This window comes from Ochlerotatus camptorhynchus, unplaced genomic scaffold (genome assembly GCF_037179485.1).
Source record: "Ochlerotatus camptorhynchus isolate MF236.1 unplaced genomic scaffold, CSIRO-AGI_Acam_v1.1 ptg000310l, whole genome shotgun sequence".
NCBI lineage: Eukaryota > Metazoa > Arthropoda > Insecta > Diptera > Culicidae > Ochlerotatus > Ochlerotatus camptorhynchus.
In genome coordinates, this window is record NW_027040798.1 from 866,761 (window position 1) to 893,673 (window position 26,913).

Sequence of the window (26,913 nt, forward strand, 5' to 3'; positions counted from 1 at the left end):
GTTAGTAGGGAGGATAAGGCATAGGATACGCCCAGCCGGCGTTGCTGGCAATCGTTATATCAAGCATTAAAAAAAAGAAGTTATAAGTAGTTTATCTGTCCGTTGTTGCTGCCCATTACCTAAACATATTAATCAAAACAGTCTTCAGATTTTGGAATTAAGAAACGTTATCAGCTCGATCCTGTTGCTCCTTTGCGCCTGAAAATGTTTGTTGATCCTAAATCTTCTTTCCTTTATTTAACGTCGGTCTCTGTTCCGCAATCTAGTGCCAATCACCGACGGACATCGATTGCCATCCATTGACGGCAATCGAATGTGCAGGAAGGCAGCTTCCACACCTGCGTAGGATATCGCACCCATTCACAACACACATGGGCCGGGACCAACGGCTTTACTTCCCTTCCGAAGGAAGACGTGACCAGAGATTTTTATGCCTCAGAAAAATCCCACCGACCTCGGCTGGGATTGAACCCAGACCCATTGGGGTGTTAGAAAGCAGTCACGCTTACCACAACACCACCGGCGCCGGCTCTTTTTGATCCTAAATATACCCGACCAGAAGGGTATAACAATAAAATAACAAGATTATAACAAGCCTTGTTATGGATAACTGATTATGATATAATTAAGTTAAGGAAACTTATCGCCAAGAAAATAATATAACAAATCTTTAACAAATTTAAATGCATTCATTTTTTTTATGATTTTGTAACTGATTCTTAACAAGATTTTATCACAACCAGATATTATTGACCAAACTCCAATAAAAAATCAAATCTATTTTTTCTTGTGTTTTTCAAGCATTATATTTTCTATGAGTTTGATAATGTTTTGTATTTCATTTACACAGTTAATCAATCTGAGTTTTTGATTTACAAAGTGAAATATATGATTATAACACGATTTGATATAATTTTGTAATAGCACAACAGAATTGTGTTGCAAAATTAGTTATGTTTTTGTTATGAAAGTAACATAGCGAAATATATTTTTGTTGTATCTAGAGGAAATTTTTGTTACATTTTTTGTTATTTTAACTACATCCGGAATCTTAAGTGTAACAAGCCGTGATACAAATTATAGTGAAACAAAATAACACAAGCTGTAATAAATTTGTTATTCCCTTATGGTCGGGTACGCACTATTCTTTCTGATCGATAGGAGCTTCTCATGTTTAAGAGGTTATTAATAGTATGTGGAATCGTAGATTAGAATGAAGATTCGCCCTTGGCCTAATTCCCACTGTCTGACAGTGGCATTATGGATAAAATCTGCCTGCAATCATTTCTTATGATTGCAAAGAAGCTTGAACCCGGAAGTTAGAAGGTGACAGCTCTACCGCAGCTACAACAGCCCATTTCAAGAACGCAAGCATTCCGAAGCTATTTTCACACATGATAAGCCCCGCTCCAATACATTATCGATGCAAATATACACCATTGATAATGTACTGAAACTTTCAATCAAGCAGTAGTGCAATCGAAGGGGACGACTCTATCTACGATGCAAAAAAGATTGTGTTTTGCTGTGGCTAGCTGCGCGCACGCTGAGTAGATAGAAAGAAGATTGATGACGATTCTTAAGATTTCCTGCAAAAAGGTGATGAGCGATGCAAGTAGATGCGGCAAATGAAAGAAGATTTTTCGAAAATAGATTCGCTAGTGTGAGATTTTTTGAGCATCTAAACTTGATATTTAGATGTGTCGCCCCCCTCGAGTGCAATACTTGTTTGACACGTATTTAGTATGTTTTAAAATGATCGTTTTTAATTAGATGGATACTTCCTATCGAGGACAGAGGAACGAAAAGGTAAATAAACGTAGCTGAGCGTAACTACGCGTTGGTTAGAACATTCAGCACCACATGCAACGGATAAGAATTTGAAAATTTTCACTTAATGCACTTTTCAACATAACTTCTGTACTTTCAAATTCACACTTTTTAAAAATGAAATTGTAAATCTATAACATTTTTACTAGAACGAAAACGACGCAGCAAAACAAAAATAGGTCATTTTCGCAGCGCGGTCTACTTCGATATCTGGTATAAAATTTATGAAATTGTACTAACTTCAAGAAAGTCTGCGAGATTCATGAGAAAAATAAAGGAAAGATCTCACCCATGATATCACGATGATTTTGATGAGCTCCCATAGATGTTCGTCACACAGCAGTGGAAACTCCCAACAAACACTAAACACACGCTAGCTAACAACTCCAGCGACCAAAACAAACGTGTCTAACAGCGGCCACGGCACACTTCGGTTGCATTTCTGAAACCCAACCTCAATGCACAAACACGACGACTACAACATTAGACAAGCACTTTTCGGCCGGGAGGCGGAACGCCAGCACGCAGCAAGCAAGGGAAGAAAAAATACACACACAGAGCACGGCACGAGCTGACCTACTAACGTTGAAAGTCAAACGTGAACTCAATTTCCAGGCAATTGGGTTCTTTAAGGGTATTGAGGTAAATGCATATTCGTAATCTGCATTAAAAATGGAACTCAAACCCAAAATTTCATCAATTTTGGTACACTTGAACTATTTTAAATAAGAACGATTACATTTGCAAAAATCACCTTATTAGCGCCCCTTGGTATCACTTTGTATGGGAGCGAGCTGTCAGTTTGTTAGTTTAGTGTCAAACAGTGAAGTTATTATTTTGCTTTAAATCTTGATTTAAAAATCGAGATGAAAGTGTGTAGGTTCGAAGGAAAATATCGCTGTGCTCAGAAAACGAAGCTCTTTCAGATGAATATAAAAACCGATAAATTTTTCAAAAGCAAAGAACTCAATTCTGCGAAATCCAAAATTATTCTGCCAATTTCAGTGAAGTCGTCGACCTTCAGGATAATTCTACGAACTTCAAAAAATTTCAACGAACTTCTGGAAAGTTTTATAAAGTTTAGAAAAATTTCAAGAACTCTTGGAAATTTCTTCAAATTTCAGGAAAGTTCAGCAAATTTTTGGAAAGTTCGGCAAACTTCACGATAATTTTGAAAATTTCAGAAATTCAACTTATGTAAGTTACGAACTTCAGCAAAAATGAACTTATTCAATGAAAGTGCGATTTTCTGGAAAATTCGACGAATTTCTAACTTAATCTGCCAATTTCAGTAAAAGCGACTACTTCCACCCGAAATTTTCTGTGAATTAAAAAAAATCTTTAAATTAATACCGGATCAACCTGAGGTCTTGAAAAACTTATGACCATCTGTAGGTTTTTGATATATTTTCTGATCATACTTGTACCATGGGTGAAGGGGGAGGACGGCTTGAATGCGAGTGTCTCTTTAGCTGAGAGCTAATCAGAGTAACTCTGATTTGCTCTGATTTGCTTCGGGAAAAGTAAAGAACAAGACATTTATCACGTAACATTTGAAAAGGACCTTCAATCAAAATGCGATAAAATCGGGTTTTGATACCATTCTATAGCACCGCTTGCTAACCAGAAATCGTGTAGGAATGTTCTGCATAACCAGTAAAAATCATGCGCACCAAGGCCCGCACGCTAAAACGGCTAAAAATGTATTATTTGGGTGTTGTGTGCTGAGATATCGATATTATTGTCATACTGAACTGTACAAATGCAAAAAAAAAACTTCGATTTTTTTATATATGAATAAAAATAAGCAGACTATTTACAATTCATTTTCTGGTTAGCTAATATTTTGGTTGTAGACCCTTTTCAAATGATATGCAGGAAAAGAATTAAAATGTTTAAAAATGCCAAAAAAAGGACAGAGATTATAAACAATCCATTTTCTGGTTTGTTTACATTTATGTTGAAGGGCCTTTTCAAATGTTACGCGGGATATAGTTATTTCTGGTCTCCTCTTCCTCTTATAGCGAATTTGTTTATGATCGTGAAACCGAACTTTTTGTCAGTGCGAACCTTCAACCTGGACTGGGTTTTAAAAACAAACGAGCAAACTGACGTTTGTCAGAAAACAAGCAGAGCCGATCTTGATACCCGATGGAGGTTGGAACTGAATAATAAACAAATTCGCGATTAGGTTTATTTGACCTGTTTCCTGTGGTCCTGAGTGTGACTCCGATGTTGAGGATAAATTATTCTGCATCTCAATTCGGATTTTAATATTCAACACAGTTGAAATCATCCACAGTGAAATATATGTTTTCTGCTGTTGTTCATAATTTTCAAAACAAACTTGTCAAAATGTCTTGAACGAACTTCAAACTCGGTTCAGAAATTACTTAGACCTTTTGCAAAAATTCACTAGAAATGGGAGAAAGGTTCGCTCAGAGAGCAAGAGAGTTTCTCAGAGTAACTCTAGATTGCTCTTAATTGGTCACTGCCCCCCCCCCCTCCCTCCTCAGGTGAATATCTAAGAGACGCTATTTGAATTCCTGAACTGTTGAAGATTTTCAGAATAAAACTTGTTCAAACTGAAGACTTGAAAGAATATCCTGACATAAACATCAGGAAAATTCTTCTCAGAACGGTTGAAAAGCTATATCTACAACTTGAGGCAATTTTGGTTTTTCACAACTGAGAGGAAGTTATTCTCAGAATTTTAGAAAAGTTTTTCCCGGAAATCTACGGAAACATTTTCTGAACTTTAGGGTAGTTCTTCACCAGAATATCACGGAAATTATTCCCAAAACTGCAGGAAAACTCTTCCCAAAACTTCTTCCCAGATGGGATGTTCTCCCGGGAAGTTTTATCCAGAACTTCAGAGATGTTCTTCATAAAGCTTGAAGGAAGTTCTATCCATGAGGGGATGTCTTCCCAAAACTTCCAAAATGTTCTTCTCAGAGCTTCAGGGAAGTTCTTTTCAGAACTTCAGGGAAGTTTTCCATGAAGCTTACACGGCGAATGAGATCGACCCAAATTTGAGTTTAGTTCATTCATAATCGCCAAAAGTGCAGGAACTCAGCGATGAGTAAATTTGTCTCATGGTTTCTTGTGGAAAACCTAAAAAATCTGCCGGAAAATGAGGAGATTAACGAAAATTTTATTCAGTCTCGGAGTGAATCCAATCTTTACTTTTCTCAAATTCGTGAACTTTTCCCTGGAAAATCCTGGAAGAACCTGGGAAAACAAGAGACAAATTTTACTCATCGCTAAGTTCTTGCACTTTTGGCGATTATGAGTGAACTAAACTCAAATTTGGGTCGTTCTCATTCGCCGTGTAGGAACATTTTTGCCAAAAATATAGGAAAGTTCATCTTTATGGACGATTTATTCCCCAGAATTTAGGAAAATTGTTCCCATATTTTCAGGAAAGTTCTTGCCAGAACTTAAGGGAAGTTCTACCCAGATCTATACTGCCTATAACCGCATATCAGTCCTATATCCACTATCAACTGGCATCAACTTTTCTAACATGCGATAAATCTACGAAATTTTATGATCTTCAATTTCAAGTCAGTTTGTCCCAACAAGCAAAATAATCGCATATCAGTCCCACCTGGAAAAACAATTGTTCAGAGGTCAATTTTCAGATATAACAAAACATGACAACTTCAATGCATTGGATTTTAACTTAAAAAAAATATTAATAAATTTTCTATGATTTTTCAAATATTTCAATGGGAATTGCACTTCTACTGCGACACGACGTAGCTTCAACTGCCATTTTCTCAAAGCCTACTATTTCCATATGGGTCTGATATGCGATTGTAGGCAGTATAGGGAGGTTGTTTCTAGAACCTACAGAAAAGTTTTTCTCAGAACTTCAGAAATGTTCTAACCAGAACTTAAGTAAAATCTTTCCAGAAATTGAGGGAAGTTTTTCTCAAAAGTTCATGAAACTTCTTCCCAAACTTTAGGGGAGTTCTTCGCATTGGCGTAGCTAGAAAATTTATCTGGAAGGGGCCTAGGGGAGTGTTGATTTTTTTTAATTTTGTTAAACTACGGTTAAACAAAAACTCGCGAAGATGCTTGTTCTTGGGTACATTCATTGGTTTTTAATATTTAATATAACATTGAGCCTTGCTTTTGTTTTAATGGTGAAACAATAAATTTGATTATTTTTAATTCATAGGGTTGGGACCTCGATTGGGGGAGCTTTTAAAGCTTACTGAATTTAAACAAGCAATGCTCCTCTGTTTATGCTTTTTTTTTAATGAAATCATAAATTTAAGCATCTCAAACTTAAGGAAATGCTCAGAGTTAGGTAATTCCATGAATTTTGCAACTAGCTCTTTTTTAAGATTCTGAATATTGCATCATCATCGAGGCGAACCAGCCCCAGACTGAAAGCCTCCTTAATAAAACCTAACCTAAACTATTTCATCATCAGTTAAATCTCAGACATAGGAACCAAACTAAAATTCTAGGAGTTTGAATTTGAAACATGGTAAAATGTACGCAGAATAAATTTCATATATTTAGGACATGTTCATCAAAAAGAAAGAAATTTATACATATATGTAGAAATTTCCATCACTCCGTTAAATTTATGCCCAGAACTCAGCTGCTGGAGCAATGCTAATGGGCAGAAACCCCATTCAAGAAGTGATGCCTCTAGGGCGAGTCGTGATGGTGAAGATCAGAGGTCCAACGACGCCCGTTGAAATATGTCCCGACAAGCTGAAGGTCATCGTCGAAGAACTCTTCTCGGAGCATAACCCAACGACCTGACCACCTACACCGTACAGCAAGGAAGGAGGAGAACGTTGAAGGTATGCAAGTCTCCAACGAGATATGTTCATAAATGCAGAAATGTTTGGAAGACACTTCCCAGACAGATGGAAGTTACAGAAGCTGGTGTTGCTACCGCAGCCAGAAAAACCACCGGAGGATACAGCATCGTATAGGCCTATATGCCTGCTGGATACACTAGGAAAACTCTTAGAGTGGACCATCCTCAACAAGATGACGAAACGTTCAGAGAGTGAGCATGGATTATTATTCGGATTTAGGAAAGGGAGTTCAACGTTGGATGCAATTCCGGACATAAATTTCATAGAAAAGAAAGAAATGTATACGTATTATGTTAAAATTGATGCCCGGAGTCCAAGCCACGGGTCTTCCTATAGAGAATGTACAGACAAGTCAATAAAGTCTAGATTAATCATTCAAGATTTCATCACATTCAATTAGCTGGAAAACTTTTTAATACCGTAATCCTGGGACAAACTGATCGCTATTTAACGTAGATAAATAAATTTCTACAATAAACTAAATTGAATAAAAACTAATGGTATTTATAGCAGTAGCTATAAGGGCTCCATCGTCTCGCATGATTTCTTATAATATTGGATGTTTTGAAATCTTAAATTTGAAAATATCGATATGGGGTGAAATTGATCAACCCCTCAAACGGCTTCCCACTGCATTTCTAGTAATTGTTCTTATTAAATGTGGGTTCCCTGAATCCGATTCTACTCCTACTCTTTCTATTCTACTCCTCAAATGCTACGCTCTCCTCATTTTAAACTCGCGAGCGAGGCTCCATCAAGCCTGTCTTTAATGCACAGTTGCGCCTAAATGTAGGCAATTTTATTTAAAATAACTGGTAATTTTGCGAAAAAAAAACCTGGATTTCTTTAATATTTGAAACATTCTACCGCAATTTATTAAATAATTCGGATCAATTGACAGTTTTTTTTTTTTTTTTTAATGCGTTTATTTTTCCAGGCTCATTTGCCGTAGCTTTGCGGAGCCGATATTCATTGTTTGGATGACAAAATTTCTTAAAACTAACGTTAGTAAAGCGGGGGCCGATTACTCGCGGCTATCTCGAGGTTAGGGGTAACACATTGTAACAAATGGATGGCAGGGTAGGGATTGAGAACACAAGGTTTGGAGAGCAATGTGCTTTTTATCTCGAACTAAGCGACCAACTGACGAAAAAGACAAACATGGGGGTACACCGATGGGCAGCTAACAACTTGGGGGAACACAAGATGACACTAAATACTAAATCCTCAGATCGATCCGTTTTAAAAACACATAAATTAAATTAAAATATTCGAGATCTCGGCTCGCCAAGATGTCTCTAACGGGCCGCATAGGTTGTTTTCCTCGGGCCCTGAGGGATGCGGATAACTCGGATCTAGCAACACAATGTAGGGTGCATGACCAAAGCACGTGGTCGATATCGTGATAGCCACTACCACAAGCGCACAAATTGCTGCCTGCGAGCCCGATTCGGAAGAAATGCGAGTCTAACGAGTAGTGATTGGACATGAGCCTTGATATGACACGTATAAAGTCACGGCTCATGTCCAATCCTTTGAACCATGGCTTGTTCGACACCTGTGGGAGAATAGAATGTAACCATCTTCCCAGATCACTCTCATTCCATTTTTGTTGCCAGTTGGTGAGGACGTGCTGACGGGTAATTGAGAAAAATTCCGCAAAGGCGATTTGTCGATCAAAAATATCGCCTTCCATAGCGCCCACCTTAGCTAGCGAGTCCGCTTTCTCATTACCCGGAATTGAGCAATGAGATGGGACCCAAGCTAAGGTGATAGTATAGGAGCAGTTAGATAAAGTACTCAATTTTGCTCGGATTTCGGTCAGGAAATACGAGGAGTGCTTCATCGGCCTCATTGATCGAATAGCCTCCAACGAGCTAAGGCTATCAGTAAAAATAAAATAGTGATCAGATGGTAGTGAGGCAATTTGCTCTACTGCGTAAAATATGGCTGCTAGTTCCGCAACGTATACGGAACAGGGTTTTTGCAGTTGATATGAGGCGCTATGAAATTCGTTGAATACTCCAAATCCAGTGGAAGCGTTTATAGTTGACCCATCTGTGAAAAAACTCTTATTGTTACTAACATGGTGGTACTTGTTTGCAAAAATTAAGGGAACAACCATCGATCGATGGTGATCTGGTATTCCACGGATTTCTTGCAACATGGTCAGATCAAAATTTACAGAGGAACTATAAAAGTCTTGGAGGCAAACACGAGAGGAATTGAATGAAGAAGGGCCAATCTCCAGTGTCATGTACTCGTAATAGAGACTCATGAATCTTGTTTGAGGATTTCTGTCGAGCAGCTTCTCAAAGTTTTCTATTACTAATGGGTTCATTACTTCACAACGGATAAGAAACCGGAAGGACAGTTCCGCGAAACGATCTGTCAGTGGGAGAACACCCGCGAGTACTAGGGTTTTTTCTCGCCAAAGTTAATTGGCATAGTGTTTAGACGACTAGTGCGCGAGTGAGGAAGCCGTTAATGATATGCCGAGTGCTTTCATTACGGTCCAGCTTTAACCCCGCATCATCGCAACATCATCAGCAAAATCATCACCACTATCGGTACATCACCCCATCGATAGCAACAACGAAAGAGCGTCATATTGCCTACCGAGTCGACCGAGGCACACCAGCATCGAGGTTATTGACTCTGCAGCAGTTGGATCAAACAATTATATCTCTCCAGTCTGCTGCCGCCTCAGTGCGTTAGGTATAAATCGTGTCGTTTGTATTGTTCTCGCCAGTATAGCATCTTCCTTGTTTCCCTGGTCCAATATTAGATTGGTGTTTAATTAGGGTGATCCAAAAATCCAATTTTTTTTTTCGCTTGATTTTTTTTTCTTGATTTTTTTTTTATTATTATTTTTGTATTACTTAGGGTGATCCAAAACTCTGTAAATAGTATATAATCATTATTTTTTATTTATTTATTTTTTTTTTGATTTTTTTTTCTTTGCATGTATTACTCGTTAGTAGAGTGAAACTATATATATATATATATATTTTTTTTTTTGATATTATTTGAAATTACTGCAATTATTTGTAAATTTTTTTACAAAAAACACCATTGCGGCGATATTTAACCGCAATGGATGAAAATGATAAAGGCGGGGGATGGTCGCTTTCCATCTCAGACGACGAAACTCTTAATTCCACCTCACACGAAAGTCTCGAGGAAGTTGTGGAAATGGAAACCCTTGACGTTCCAGTTGACTCGCTCTCCAGCAAAAATACTGGAACATATCCCAAGAAAAGATATCGCCCACAACCCTCTCCCCCACCATCTCCTCCTCGTCCACCTGCACCCCCCACACCATTGCCCCCGAAATCCTCTGCGCTCCCCCGCCTAAAGGCTTACCCAGAAGCCTCGAAAGGCCCATGGGTTGTTTTTTTTCCGGCCCAAACAAAAACCTTTGAACATTCCGAGGATCTCTAAGGATCTAACAACACATTTTTCAGCCGTTACCGATATTTTCAAGGTAACACCAATAAAACTGCGCGTTACCGTTGATGACCGGAAGCAGGCTAACCAAATTGTTGCGTGCGAGCTTTTTTCATTGGAATACCGAGTCTACATACCCAGTAGTGAGGTAGAAATTGAAGGAGTGGTCACCGAAGCGAGTTTGACTAGTGATGATTTCTTGGGTCCCGATTCCTTCGGAATCTTTAAAAACCGTGCTCTGCCGAAGGTGAAGATATTGGACTGCCTTCAAATGCAGTCAGTATCCGTAGTAGGCTCCAAAAAAACTTATTCCTTGTCAAACTCGTTTCGTGTGACGTTTTCGGGTTCAGCGTTACCTCACTACGTCGCTATTGGCAAGGTTCGGCTGCCTGTACGCCTGTTTGTACCTCGGGTAATGAACTGCTCGAAATGTAAACAACTTGGTCATACATCGGACTACTGCTCGAACAAACCACGCTGCGATCAGTGTGGCGAGCAACATCAAGAGGGCCCTTGCGGTGCTCCACCAAAATGCGTGTACTGCAAGGAGAGCCTGCATACCCTGACTAACTGCCCGAGGTATAAACAGCAGGGAGAAAAACTTAAGCGGTCTCTGCAAGCTCGCTCCAAGAGAACACTAGCAGAACTCTTGAAGAATACCGCTTCATCTTCTCAGACCACACCAAAAAACAGTAACACGTTCTCCATTTTGCCAGTTGATGATCTAGACTCTGACTCAGAGGGCGGTGAGGGTAGTCCGTTTGTCTTTAAAGGCAATACGAGAAAACGAGCAAAACAACACACCACCGAAAAGCCTCGTAAGGCCACTCGTACGGACCACCCTTCCGCCTTGGAAAATTCAAGAGGTAACGGAAATACACCGAAACCCATTCCACCGGGTTTTAAACCTTGTAATTATGACAAGAACTTTCCGTCACTTCCAGGATCATCTAAAACCCCAGATGTCCCAGTTTTTCGGCCAGAAAAGCAGCTGAATAATCAGCAAGAACATGCCCCCATGTTCACGTTTTCTGGTATTGTGGATAGCTTCTTCAGTATATTCAATGTCTCTGACTCAACGAGGAGCATTATTAATTTAGTGCTGCCAATGGTGAAAACTCTTTTGAAGCAACTAGCTTCTAGGTGGTCCTTCCTTGCATCGATCATATCTTTCGATGGATAATTCTCCGAATGAGGTCGGGGATATTATCTCTGTTCTTCAGTGGAACTGTAGAAGTCTTATGCCAAAACTTGACACATTTAAATTTTTAGTTAACAACTCACTTTCTGATGCATTTGCCCTTTGTGAAACATGGCTCTCTTCAGACAACGATCTTGCTTTCCACGATTTCAACATTATTCGCCTTGACCGCGCAGATTCGTATGGAGGGGTGCTTCTGGGGATCAACAAGCTCCATTCCTTCTACAGAATCGATCTGCCTTCGGTGACAGGCATTGAAGTTGTTGCATGTCAGGTTAATATTCGAGGTAAATGCCTCAGTATTGCCTCAGTATATCTTCCACCGCGAACTGCGATTTCTCGTCAAAGTTTCTCGGATATCTGCACGGCTATGCCGGAGCCACGGTTGATCTTGGGAGATTTTAACTCTCACGGTACAGGCTGGGGGGAACTGTACGACGACAACCGCTCAACCTTGATATACGACATGTGCGACTTCTTCAAAATGACAATTCTGAACACCGGGGAAGCAACACGAGTAGCCAAACCTCCAGCAAAAATAAGCAGATTAGACCTCTCACTTTGTTCGAGTTCACTATCGTTGGATTGCTCGTGGAAAGTAATTCAAGATCCCTACGGTAGTGACCATTTGCCAATCAAAATTTCTATTACCAATGGTTCATCTTCTACTCGTTCGGTCGACATCGCGTACGATCTTACAAAAAACATTGACTGGCGAAAATTCGCGACCGCGGTTCTTGATGCCAGCCAATCGGTTGACGTACTTCCTCCGCTGGACGAGTACTCCTTTCTCGCGCGTCTTATCATCGATTCTGCGCTGCGAGCACAGACGAAACGTGTTCCGGGTATTTCCGTCCGCAAGCGACCTCCCACCCCGTGGTGGGATAAGGATTGCACCGACGCGAACAGCGAGAAGTCCGCCGCGTTTAAACGGTTCCGCAAACACGGCAAGGTCGGGGATTTCGAGCGGTACACCGACCTCGAGAAAACTTTTAAGGACTTAATTAAAGCAAAAAAACGCGGTTACTGGCGTCGGTTCGTCGATGGTTTGTCGCGAGAGACTTCCATGAGAACACTCTGGAATGTCGGCAGGAGAATGCGAAACGCGTCATCACCGATTAACGAAGACAAGGAGTACTCGGACAGTTGGATATTCAGCTTCGCGCGGAAAGTTTGCCCGGATTCGGTGTCGGTTCAAACCAACGTTCGTGATCGTCCGTCGGGTAATAACGAAATAGATTCCCCGTTTTCGATGGTGGAATTCTCACTCGCTTAAAAATCTCCCAGATGTCGCGAAGAGACGCTTGTTGAACTTATTCAATCAATTTCTGGAGCACAACATTGTTCCGGATGACTGGAGGCAAGTAAGAGTTATCGCCATTCGAAAACCCGGTAAACCCGCGTCGGATTATAACTCGTACCGTCCCATCGCGATGCTGTCCTGTATACGGAAATTGTTGGAGAAAATGATTCTTTTTCGTCTAGACAAATGGGTCGAGTCGAATGGTTTACTTTCAGATACGCAATTTGGATTTCGGAGAGGCAAAGGAACGAGCGACTGTCTTGCGTTGCTTTCAACTGAAATTCAACTGGCCTATGCGCAAAAACAGCAAATGGGTTCAGTTTTCTTGGACGTTAAGGGGGCTTTTGATTATGTTTGTATCGATGTCCTTTCGGATAAACTCCACGATAGTGGGCTTTCACCAATTATGAACAACTATTTGAGCAACTTGTTGTCTGAGAAATATATGAGCTTTTCTCATGGAAACTCGACAACTTCACGAATTAGTTACATGGGTCTCCCCCAGGGTTCATGTTTAAGCCCCCTTCTTTATAATTTTTATGTAAAAGACATTGATGGTTGTCTTGATGAAAATTGCTCGCTAAGGCAGCTTGCAGATGACGGCGTTGTGTCCGTTATAGGGCCAAGTGCACCGGACCTGCAAGGACCATTGCAAGATACCTTAGACAATTTGTCTACTTGGGCTATGAAGCTGGGTATCGAATTCTCTCCGGAGAAAACTGAGTTGGTTGTTTTTTCTAGGAAGCATCATCCTGCACAGTTACAGCTTTAACTAAAGGGTAGAACAATCACTCAAAGTATATCTTTCAAGTATTTAGGTGTCTGGTTCGATTCCAAAAGCACATGGGGAAAACATATTGCGTATGTGAAACAAAAATGCCAACAAAGAATCAATTTTCTTCGTACAATCACTGGAACTTGGTGGGGAGCACACCCGGAAGATCTGATCAGGTTGTACCGAACAACCATCTTGTCGGTTCTAGAGTACGGAAGCTTCTGCTTTCAATCCGCGGCGAAAACACATATCCTGAAGCTGCAACGGGTTCAATACCGTTGCCTCCGAATCGCGCTTGGATCAATTGACAGTTAGTTTAGTAAAACATGAAACTTGAATCGAAATGACATCAATCGCTGCAGCCCTATGATCGTTTGTTTGGATGTTGATATTGTATGCTACTTACGTCAGCTCTATATAATTGAAATTCATGCAATTTTTTTTTTGTTAGGAAAAAGACATCAAGGCAATCTTTTTTTTTTCTTTATTAAAGAGACTTTCAGCCTTGGGCTGGTTCGTCTCTGGGAATCCCAGATAGGGAATCTCCTATTTGAGGGGGGTGGGAATTCCAGTTTTTAATTTGGTGGCCCTGGAAGGGAACCTCCGAGGGTAGGGCTCCGAAAGGGGTCCCTTAGCTGCTTAGTGGCTGTCTTAATACTGTCATTTTGTTGGAGAATTCCATTTTCGTTGCGTTGGTCTGTATAGTTGCTGATGTGGGTGATTAGTTGTGAGATTCTGGTTCTGAGTGTGATCTGGTATGGTGGTGATGATGATGATGGTGAGTTAGGTGATCAGATTAGATCGAACAGCTCAGCTTCCCGCAGGAAAGCTAAAAGGGCTGTAATTCTGGTAGGATCGTTTCCGAGGGCATCGCTGATGCTTCCCGGGATGTCGTAGCGGGTTCTTGGTGCTTCGTATTTCGGACAGTGGCAGATAATGTGATCAACCGTTTGTGGAATTCGGCATAGATCACAGATCCTATGGAAAGGTCCGTCTCCCTTGTAGTTGTGGGAGATGTTTGTTTGATGTGTTCGAAGTCGGGATACTATGACCTGCTCGCGATGTATCGGTGGGTCCGCCCACCTGGAGATGTCTCTTTTAATTTTTCTGATGGCAGGGGTTTCACTGGCCGCCCAATCGTGAGCCCAACCTTCGTTGGTGATTTTTGATACCCATTTTTTGAGGTCCAAACCAGGTACAATTCGTGTGTACTTGGCCATACAACGACCTGAGTTGGCTAGTTGGTAAGCTTTTACGTTACCATGGACCAGGTATCCACACAAAGACTGTGTTGTTTGGCGCGTGTTCCTGTATAGCCTGGATCCAAGGATGTTTGCTCGTATCGGATTCTAGTGCGGCTACCACACTAGCGGAGTCGGTGAAGATTGGCTATTGGTCGGTCGTCGGGAATGGTGGCTGCAATGAAGGCGGCAATGGCTTCCGCAGAGAAAATGGAGCACTGATCCGGGAGTCTATGGCATTCCGCGAGGTTTGGACCGAAAATCCCGATTCCTACCTTACCCTGGGCTACCGAGCCATCCGAGTACCGAATGGTGTATCCTCCGTATTTCCGGTTCTGGAGTTCGAGTACCGCTTGTGTCACCGCTGAAGGATTGGCACCAGCTCTGAATTGGTGTTTGATTGTGTGGTCGGTCAGAATCTTCGGCCTGGATGCTTCCCTGAGTGAATTTTTCGCCTCCGTTAGGACGGAATCTTCCTTGTCGTCTCCTGATGTCTGCTGGTAAAGTCCGATGGCTCGTTGGCAGATAGTTTTGGAGATGAAGCGATCAAAGGGGAGCAGTCCTTCTTCGATGCAAGCAGCTATTCCGGGGGTACCTGGCAAAAGACCCGAACAGATTCGGAGAGATTGTTGATAGACCGGCGCTTACTTGTCGATCAATCGGGGCTTGGCACGGAACGTAGCTTCGACTCCGTAGGTTAGGCGTGAGTTGATGATGGCTTTCGCCACGTTCAGTCGGGATCTTCGGTTGGCATTTGGATGTCGTCCCGCTATAGTTTTGAGCAGGTTCATACGCTGTTTGCATCCGTTTTTGACATCGTTGAAGTGTGTGTCGAAGGTAAGATGTCGGTCAAAGCAGACCCCGAGGATTCGGATCGTTTTCCGAAACGGAATTAGGTCTTCTTTGATGCAGACTTTGGTGCTGAGGTGTTTTATCGGACAGATGTGGGTGAATCCGCTCTTAGTAGCGGATAGCTGGAAGCCGGCCGACGAGGTTCATGCCGATACGTAGGTGATGGCCTGAATAAGCTTTCTTCGCAGTGCCTTCACCGTTTTCTCGACAGCCATTAGGACGATGTCGGCCGCGTAGACGAAGATGAAGATTCCAATGATGATGAAGGTAACCGCCAGGGATGGAAAATCATTTACATTCATTTCGTGCATTCATTTACATTCATTTGTCTCTAACTTTTTTTCATTAACAGAATACCGTAAAACGATGTATAAAGCTTTTGTAGTTTTTGATATGAACTACAACTTTTGATAATAACTAAAAGCTGTATCTCTTATGCATGACGAAATAGAGCTGGCAGAACATGTTATTGTTCTTCAGTGAATGCAATTTACATTCACTGGAAAACAATGGTGGGTTCATATCGCTCTGATTCATCATGCATAAGAGATACAGATTTGAGTTGTTTACAAAGATGTAGCTAATATCAAAGCCTACAAAACCTTCAAACACTATTTTATGGAATTCTGTTGATGGAAAAAGTTAGAGGCAAATGAATGTAAATGAATGCACGAAATGAATGTAAATGATTTTCCATCCTTGGTAACCGCGTAAAGACATCGTTCATCCGAATGAGGAAAAGGGTAACGGCGATCACGGAACCCTGTGGTACCCCTGTTTCCTCCTCGAATGTTTTGGATCGGCAGTTTCCAAGCGTGACTTGGAAGGTACGTTTGCACAAAAAGTTCTGGATGAATTTTAGGATGTGTCCCTTGAGTCCCCATTTCTTCAGCTGGTCAAGCACTCCCGGCATCCATGCCCGGTCAGGTCGAGAGTGACCAGTTCTGGTGAAGGTTTTTGGAAAATTTATCCTGAAGGGCCTCGCTTAGGGATCCGAAGTAGGTGCTGGTCCCGTGCCCCGGTCTAAATGCGTGTTGGCGGTGGTCTAGAAGATTACCTTCTTCCAGGAATCTGAGTAATCTCATGTTAGGGAAATCGGCCGGTACTTGTCGACTTCGTGTCCCACAGAGTTTGGTTTGGGGATCGGGATGGTGAGACTGGTCAAGGCAATCATTGGAGTCTCATGATTATGTAATCAGTGTTGAAAAATATCATGTCAACGTATCAACCGACTATCGCTGACAGAATGTTTTGTCACGCAGTGAGAGGTAGAGCCATAGCAAACAACAATCACCAGTAAATGTAAAAAGAACTGAGAAAAAAAAGCGAAAATCGTTCCTTCGTGATAATCGTACAGCATACGCGATAGATCATCTGAAAATTTGTGTTACTATTACTGTACTACGAATTCATGTTGCTAGCTTCGTGACGAACAAATTGTGCTGAAAAATCGCGCTGAAATATGTGGTTGACGAATAAACGAGAGTGATGAGGAACTACATAAATATCATTTTTTCTGACGGTGGCACTCGTACAATTTGTCGATTTATAGTTTGCGTAACTATTCGTGTTATGTACTGTATAAAAGAAATCATTTAGCATCTTGCAATAAAAAAAATCTTCCTAAAAATAAACAAGACTACAACAGGCTACTGGAAATGAAATATGTTCACCGTTGTTCGTTATCGAGTTCGTTCTGCATGAAAATCAACAATAAACTAACGGTCAATCTCAGTCTCATGCAACCAACTTGAAGATACGTGAGATCGGTCGAAAGGTTTTAAGAAAGGGCGGAACTTTAGCTAATCTTTTGGAAAAAATAAGGGTCCAGGAGGTTGAAAGAATCAACGAGGAAATATACACGAAAAATCACCAACAGGCAAGGAAAGTAGATGTGGCTGCCGTTTCGTACAAGCAACAGCAAGAGAGAGTACTTAACAAATCAACGGAAGGTATTACGGGTACAACAGGTCAACGAGCGGCAGGAACTTGACAGCAACGAGTGCCAGGACCTTGACAGAGTACCCGGGGTAGAGGAGGATTTTTGCGACGAGGAACATCGAGGACTGCCAACAGCCCACGTAGCTTTTGCTGGAGATGTACAAGTAACTATCATTCTGCAGCGGAGTGTTATGCGATACAAAAATTATGCCATAACTGCAACAAGAAGGGTCACATTGAACGTGCTTGTCGGTCTGCAGTTTCGACGAAACGTAAACCTCAAGAATTCGATGAAGCAACGCCGGCAAAAGTTTTGAAGATTGCCGCGATCACCAAGGATGAATATTGCGATGATGAACATTCAGTAAGTGAATAATTTTGATGAGCTGAACTATTTGTTGATTTTGATTATCGTTTTATGATTCAATTTATTATTATTTATGGTTCAATTACAAAATAAATCAGTTTATGTTTCATGAATAAGGTTAACTGAAGGTAATCATAATTTCTTCCAGCAAATGATACTACGAACTACTGATCTTGTAGAGGAATTGAATAATAAGGAAATTGTTGGACGGGTTGCAGGCTTACCAGTTACATTTTTGATTGATTCTGGAGCAGAAGTGAACACGGTGGATAGGGAAACGTTCAATAAGTTGAGGAGTATTGACAGTTCAGATGGCGCCCTAATATGTATTTCTATGGGCTCAAACAAGCCGCTTAAAGCATATGCTTCCCAAGGTCAGATTTCGGTGATTGCAACGTTTGTAGCAAGCTTATTTATTTCCGGTGATCGACCACAGTTCATGGAAAAATTCTATGTTCTTCAAATTGGTCTAAATGTTCCAATCCTTCCATCGGATAAGATTAAAGCAAATTTCAAAATGTTTCCTGGTGAAATATGTGCCATGATGACCACCGGCGAATTTCCTAAATTTAATGTGCCACCAGTCGAGCTGTCGTACGATAGGAACTTACCACCTTCACGGAACGTGTTCACCAGTATTCCTCCGGCTTTCAAAGAAGAGACAGAACGTAGAATCAAGGAACTTTTGCGTACAGGGATAATCGAACAAGTGGCGGATGACATGGATAGATCTTATTGCTCCTCGTTACTAGTCGTCCCTACAGGAAAAAATGATATTCGGTTGGTAGTTGACTTGAGGGGACCCAACAGAAATATAATTAGAACACCATTCCGTATGCCAACCCTGGAAGCAATCTTAGCGGATTTGGACGGTGCTGCTTGGTTTTCTACAATAGACCTGACGAGCGCTTTCTTTCACGTTGTTTTGCATTCAAATTCGAGACATTTGACGAATTTTTTCACGGGGAATGCAACATACAGATTCAAAAGATTACCTCTTGGTTTATGTAATGCTCCGGACATCTTTCAAGAAATTTTGCAAACGGTCGTACTAGCAGATTGCAAAGGCGTTTGCAATTATCTGGATGATATTCTGGTTCATGGAAAAACTAAAGAGGAGCATGATGCTAGTCTGGAAGCTGTTCTCTGCCGCTTGCGTGAACATGGTGTAAGCATCAATCAAGAAAAATGTGTGTTAGGAAAGCAATCAGTCAAGTTCTTGGGTTTCTCACTATCAAATGACGGGCTTAGAATTGAAGAAGATAAATTGAAGGCTATCAGAGACTTTCGGAGACCTGAATCTTCGTCTGAGGTGAAAAGTTTTCTTGGATTAATGAACTTCACAGAACGATTCATTTAACGAGCAGAGAAGACAAATCATTTGAGGAATCTTGCGAAGGCTGAAAGGTTTCACTGGGGACAAAATGAGGAGGACGAATTCGTTTACTTGAAGTCAGAAGCATTAAGAACTATAACGAAGTTAGGGTTTTTCAGATACAAGGATGAAACAGAACTCTACGTCGATGCTTCTCCAATCGGACTTGGTGCTGTTCTTATTCAGTACAATGTATCAAAAGTTCCGAGGATTATCGGCTGCGCTTCTAAGGCGTTGTCAGAAACAGAAAGAAAATATCCACAGACGAAGCGAGAAGCATTGGCCATGGTTTGGGGTGTCGAAAGGTTTTCTTTTTATTTGCTGAATAAGTCATTCACCATCAGAACTGATTCAGAAGCAAACCAGTTTATCTTCGGAAATGGATGTAGCACAGGAAAAAGGGCGATCTCTCGGGCAGAAGCATGGGCTCTCAGACTTCAATCGTATGACTTTAAAGTCAAATGTGTGCCAGGTGATTCAAATGTTGCGGACGTGCTTTCTCGGTTAATTGCAAAAACACAAACAGATGAACCTTTCGATGAAGATAACGATAGGCATTTGCTGTTTGCACTGGACGCTGGAACAATGGACATAACTTGGAAGGACATTGAATTAGCATCTGAAGCAGATGCAGAGCTAGTTGCTATTGGTGAAGCATTGGAATCAACAAGCTGGCCAAAGGACCTCCTCCGTTTCGAAGCACACGCTAAGGAATTGCGGATTGTGGGTCCCAAGATATTCAAAGGAGAGAGACTTATCTTACCAAAATCATTGCGCTCAAAAGTATTGCTGACAGCATACAGAGGACATATAGGATGTGCTGCAATGAAAAGAATTCTAAGGGAATTCTTTTGGTGGCCAGGTTTGAGTGATGACGCAGAGTCATTTGTAAAGAATTGTAAGTCCTGCCTTATGATAACGAAACGACATCCACCAATACCGTTATCAAGCCGCAAGCTACCTGAAGGACCATGGGAAGTGTTGCAAATAGATTTTTTATGCCTTCCCGGCTGTGGTTTTGGTGAATTTTTGATTGTAGTTGATACGTATTCAAGATACTTAACAGCTGTCGAAATGCGATGTACAGACGCGAAAAGTACTAACGCAGCTCTATCCAAGATATTTTTTACTTCTTGGGGTCTACCACTGGTTATACAGAGCGACAACGGTCCACCTTTTCACAGTACTGAATTCGTTGAGTTTTGGATTGATAAAGGAGTAGGGTAAACGCTCCTATAGTTGCGGTACGTTAGAAGCATTAGGTTCCTATAGTTGTGTATTGAGTCTCCATGCACAACTATAGGAACCTAACGCTTCTAACGCACCGCAACTATAGGAGCGTTTCCCCTAAATATTAGGAAATCGATTCCATTATGTCCACAGTCAAATGGTTCGGTTGAAAGGCAGAATCAGGGGCTGATCAAGGCTGTTGCAGGAGCGAAGCAGGATGGAGAAAATTGGAAAAATGCGTTAAATAATTACATTTATGTGCATAACACTATAAAACCACATTCAAGGCTCGGAGTCACGCCATTTGAACTGCTTGTAGGGTGGAAATACAGGGGTACTTTTCCATGCCTTTGGGAACAGAAAAATGAAAAAAATAGATAGAGAAGAGATACGAGATAAGGATGCTAAATCAAAGTTAATAAGCAATAAGTTTGCAGACAATCACAGAGGAGCCAAATGTTCAAACATTGCTGTCGGTGATAAGGTAATAATAGCTGTTTCTAGAAAAACGAAAACGGATCCAACATTCTCTAGCGAACAATTTACGGTCTTATCCCGTGATGGAGGGAAACTCGTCATCAGGAGTGATCGAGGTGTGCAATATTCTCGTAGTATACGAGATGTGAAGCTTATTGTGGATTGCAAAAAAGGCAATAGCGCTGAAGAACTTGAAGTAAAAGCAGCAAATGTGTTACCAGAAACAATGGAGTCTATGCAAAGACAAGCAGAAGAAATTGGTAGATTTTCTTGTATTTTTTTCTAGTTGAAGTAAGTATTTTGACTATACACAATTATTAAAACGATCAATTTCACAGACGAGCTTGTTGTGAATCCCATGGATACCAACGTATATACTGATTGTGAAGAGAATTTGAATCTGTCAAACGATGAAGCCATTGCCAGATGTCCAAATCTCGATGCGTTAAAGGATGCCAGGCCAAAAAGAACAACAATCAAACCTAAGAAATATCATGATATGTATTTGTATAACATTTTTGACTAAGAGTAGATTAGAGGAGAGATGTAGTAGATAAGACGAGACATGACGAAATGAAAATAGAAATCATAGTAGGCTATTGACAAATAATCGGTAATAAAATCAGTCTTGTAAGAGAGTTTGTAGAATACGGAAGTAAATTGAAACTCTACTTTATTCGTTCTAGAAAATCCCCGAAAATCAAACCAATTACGATGGAAGGCAATCCAGGTCACGACAATTGTGATAGGTCGCAAACTCTGGATGTACTTTTAAGGTTTGTCTTAACCGACCATGCAATGATGATCAATCTCACCCCGGTGATCAATTTTCTCCCGGATTACGGTACTTCCTGAACAACCTACAGTCTTGAAAGAAAAATTAATTTTCAAACAGTTGGAGATCCTCAGAACTTGATCAACCTGATGTCTTGGAAAAATATTCAGAGAACTTTACTTATATCTTTGTCTATATGGAGATCTTTTGAATATTTCCTGCTGTCTAGGAAGGATGTCTGAAAGAATATCCTGTAAATCTGACCCTGAACATGTACAAAACTCCCTTAAGTTTTACTAAATTTCCTCAACTTCTGCATAGTTCCCTGAATTTATTCCAAATTCCATATTTTGTCAATCTTTCTTAATTCTACGAAGATCTCTGAACATCTTTGCACTTCTGGAAAGGCACCTAGCATCTAAAAATAATATTGAACATCTGGAAAGTTCCTTGAAATTTAACGAAGTTTTCAAAACCCCCAAAAAGTTCATGGAGCTTTTTCAAATTAAGATCTCTGACAAACTGCAACGAAGTTCCCTATACTGAAGCGAGGATGCCTGAAGTTCCTACAAGTTTATTGAACTATCTTTAGATCTTCTACAAAATATCCTGAACTATTTTCAAATTTCCTCACACTTATATGAAGTTTTACGCTACGAAATTCGAAAAACTTCTACAAACTTTGCTGTACTTCTACGTTTCTCGATGATTTTTTGCGAAGTTCCACGAACGAATTTTTTTTTTTGCATTTGTACGTACAGAGGTTACTCAAAATAACTAGTATAGGCAATTTTTTGGTGAAATTTTATATATGATGCTGGTTAAATATATATATGTATAGTAAATACAACGAAAGAAGAACCATTTCTTAAGCGAATCATATGCCAAGAACTAAAATCGGCCTATAATCAACCGAGATATGGCCATATGGAAAGCATATTCATGAAAATACATGAAGAAGAGCTGTCGCACGGCATGTTTTTGAGTAAAAACGCAATTGTACCCTGCTACAGATTCTCTCGGGGCAACCCAGTGGTTCCGAGAGCGGCCAATGTGGTCAATTATTCATTTTAAGTCTATAGAAAGAATATTCATGAAAATACATGAAGAAAGAGCTGTCGCACGGCATTTTTTTGAGTAAAAACGCAATTACCCCCTACTACAGGTTCCCCCGGGGGTATCCCGTGATTCCGAGAGCTGCCAATGTGGTCACTAATCCATTTGAAGTTTAATGAATGCCTATTCATGAAAAAACCATGAAGAAAGAGCTGTCGCACGGCATGTTTTGGTGTAAAAATGCAATTGTCCTCTGCTCCAGGTTCCCCCGGGGGCATATCCGAGGTCCCGAGAGCGGCCATTTAAAGTCTATCAAAAGCCTATTCATGAAAAAGCTTGCAGAAAAAGTTGTCGCACGGCATGTTTTGGTGTAAAAACGCAATTGACCCCTGCTACAGGATCCCTCGGAGGTATCCCGTGATTCCAAGATCGACCAATGTGGTCAATGATTCATTTGAAGTTTATGGAAAGCCTATTCTTGAAAAACCATGAAGAATGAGCTGTCGCACGGCATTTTTGAGTGATTGAATGATCTGCCCGCATTCAGAACCCTCCACCAGAACCGATTCCAGGGAAATGGCCATATCTCGGTTTATTATAAGCCGATTTTAGTTCTTGGCATATGATTCGCTTAAAAAATGGTTCTTCTTTCGTTATATTTATAAAAAAACATATATATTTAACCAGCATCATATATAAAATTTCACCAAAAATTTAGCAAGTTAGACAAGCCCTTTGGAAACCCGGAATATCTCCGGTATCCGGTGACCAGGTTTATTTTCGTGGTTACATCGTAAAACAATATTAGCTTTCCAGTCAAATGCTCTTGGAAGATTTAAAACCGGATCATATTTGACGAAGTTACAACACTCCAAAGTTGACCAAAGTTTTGCCTATCCTAGTTATTTTGAGTAACCCCTGTAATTTCCACAACTATTTCAAGACCATGAGGCTTCAAAAAAGTGCCCTGAATAAAATAATGTTCCCTTAACTTCTAAGAAGCTTCTCAAACTCAAATATTTTTTTTTCAATTCTACCGGTGAACACCAAGAGTTCTGGGGGGTGGGGTAAATAATTTTGAAGGGGACCTGGCCCCCTTGGCACCCCCAGTAGCTACTCCGTTGGTTCTTCGGTGAACTTAATAGCTGTTCATCCCAGTACTTTAAGGAAGTTCTTCCCATAAATCCAGGGAGTTCGTCCCAGAACTTTAAATAAATTCTTCAGAGAACTTTAAGGATGTTCTTCCTAGAACTTTAGAGATTTTTTACTACTTTAGGGATATTCTTCCCAACATTCTTCCCTAAAAGCTCAAGCAACTTGAGGAAAGTTCATTCCAGAACTTGAGGGATGTTCTTCTCAAAACCTGAGGGAAGTTCATCCGAGAACTTCAGAATCCTAAGCAACACAAAGCTATGTCAGGATTTTGCGTGAGCGTACTTTTTTTTGGCGTGAAAGAGGCCTTGCAAGTAAGTCTGTTTGAAATGTTACGCGAGAAGTATTTACATGTCAAAATACGTGACGAACAAGTGTCACTCTCTACCTCTTTCTCCCTTTTCCCATCCAAAAAAATTGTAAATCTCCACTAACCTCAATACAATCGCGAATATCCGGTCCAGCTCCTTTAACTTTAAATATAAGACATCAATAATGTATAACGAAAATGATAACTCGGCTCTGTAAAGTTTATTCGATTGAGCCTGTACAAATAAAGTAATTAATAAAAAAAAAAGTGTCACTCACACTATGCCATGCTCGTTCATGTTAATGTTGTTATATCTACGGAAAATATGACAACTCAGAAAGCAGAATTGTAACTTGACATTTGGACCATTGTATTTTAGGATGGGATGACAAACTGATTGATGTTGTTTTAACATTTTTCATCATCAAAGTTCGTAGTTTTATCGCATATTATGAAAGCTGATGCCAGTTGATAGTGGAGCGTTGTTATCTCAAAACTCACGGAAACCCATCTGGGACTGATATGCGATTATGGTCTGGGTAGAACTTCCCTGAAGATATGGGAATACCATAAATAGATTATAATATTGGTCTGTCCTACCACTAAAACATTGTCTCTAGCAGCCGCAAACGGGCATTGGTTAAACGAAACAATGTCATAGTAGTGTTATTGCTTATTTCATCAAAATAGCTGAAGCATAAGTGCTTGAACCAAAACTGATGCATTGGAAAATAGTCGCCGAGCATTTCTACCGGCAAAAGCTTCTGCCTTCTTCGGGCAAACAATCTTCCAAACATAAATCCCACTAAATCAGCTTTGTTTGAAAATCATTGCCAGCCATCACCACTTCGGATGATGAAACTCAGCTTCCTATCTCCGGCCCATCTCGAGAAACGTGCACAACAAGATGTGCCCCCAATGAATCGAAACGCACTTTGTCTTTTTGCCACTTTAAGTTCCCTTTCTTCTTCTTCTTCTGAGACTAAATAGCAGTCATCGTACAGTTACGACGGCAGAAAAGTGGCCATTCCATGCCGAAAGATAATGCTGATGCCCATGAATATGAATGGGACTTTCCGGAGGCCTTTCTCTCGATGGCAATAAGGAAAAAGAAGCCATTTCGTCTTCTCCGGACCGATGACTGTTGAGGAGGAGTCGAGCAGCTCATGTGAGTGTATGCCGGAGTGCTGGGAAAATGTGAAAGCTTTTCCTCTTCTGATCATTATCATATTTTACTCTATTAGCTCCTGCCCTCGCAGCCTCATCTCGTCACAGGACGAGGACGACCGGGACGACCGAAATGTGGCGGTGGGTGATGAGAACGAGTGGCCTATATTTAGCTTCAGCTTGGTCTGGCTACGAGGCTCCAACGGAAGATGCAGGGGAAAAGTCAAACATGAACGATTTATCAGCTGCTGAATTGAGGGATTTATGGCGATGTGCTAATATGCCACGACCGACGACGACGACCGGGATGAAGATACATCTACGGATGCCGTAGTTGGATACTGGGTCAAGCGCCAAAGTAGAACAATTTTGCCTAATAGGTGGTGGTACTACGTTGTTTGTCATACACCGAAATCGCGATGAAGCCATAAATTCCCCTTCCAAATGGAGTGAACTGATTTAATGCTTCATTGTAGGATTCACCGAAAAGGATTTCAATCATGTTACTGTTTCTTCGAAACACAAACAAACTCCTCCGGTTGCCGATCAAAGAAAACAACATCACCGTTCTCGTGTGTCGCATTCCCAAACATCGGAACAACAAAATCCTTGCACGTAGTTCATAAGCCTCCGAGATCAACCGAGAAGGAGCGACTTTGCTGTCGGCGGAATGTTTTCCTTCGTTCTGCGCCTACAACCCACAGTGTATCTGTATAGGTATATTTGCAAAGTTTCTCCGCGTGTCTGTCAGCGTCGCAGGATAAACCTGAGAGCTGCAGTAGGCAAATCCGAGAATCCAGTTTTCCAATCTTGCATCAGACCCCAGACGGTGTTCGTTGCTGCATGGAAACTTAATGAACTGCTGAAATTGTTTACCTCCTATCCGCACAAGCTAGACTGAGGAAATTCTTTGCGAAAGTGACGAGCATAATGCAAAGTGTAGTGAAAATTCCAGACATGCGAGGAATTTTGCGTATGAGAAAAGGTATCAAATTTGCGGTGATGATTAAATGTGTGGAATTGGATGATTTCTTGATTAAAAAACAGGTCTTTGGCGTTTGAAAGGCGGTATTATTAGCTTCAGATCACAGCCTTTACAACGTTTATAGGACGGCTTGGTTGTAGAATTAACTGTGAGAAGCAACACAAATTTTTGAGAACCCCTGCTAGATAATTGCAAGTGCTTTTTTATTGTCTCACAGGGGAATCGATTTAAGTGAAATCGCTATATTGCTTTGGAATTGCTTTGGAATCCTTCACTCATACGCAAATTGAATTGAATTACTGTTGATAAACAAGCCACTGCTCGTTGTTATGATTATGGTAAAGTGGGATGGTATGCAGTAGCGGAAAAAAAGAGAGTTAAATTTTAAGATTATTTAAGGCAATCCAGGTATAATTGCCGAATAAGTAGTTTAGTATTCAGCCTAACGTTAGATATCAAATATACTAATTTTCCTTCTCAACATAGATAATTAATTCTTCGCTTTGATAATATCATCATCATTACTGTAGATCTCTATGATTTCTTTGATCTAAAACTAAAGGGAATCGAAACATGTTT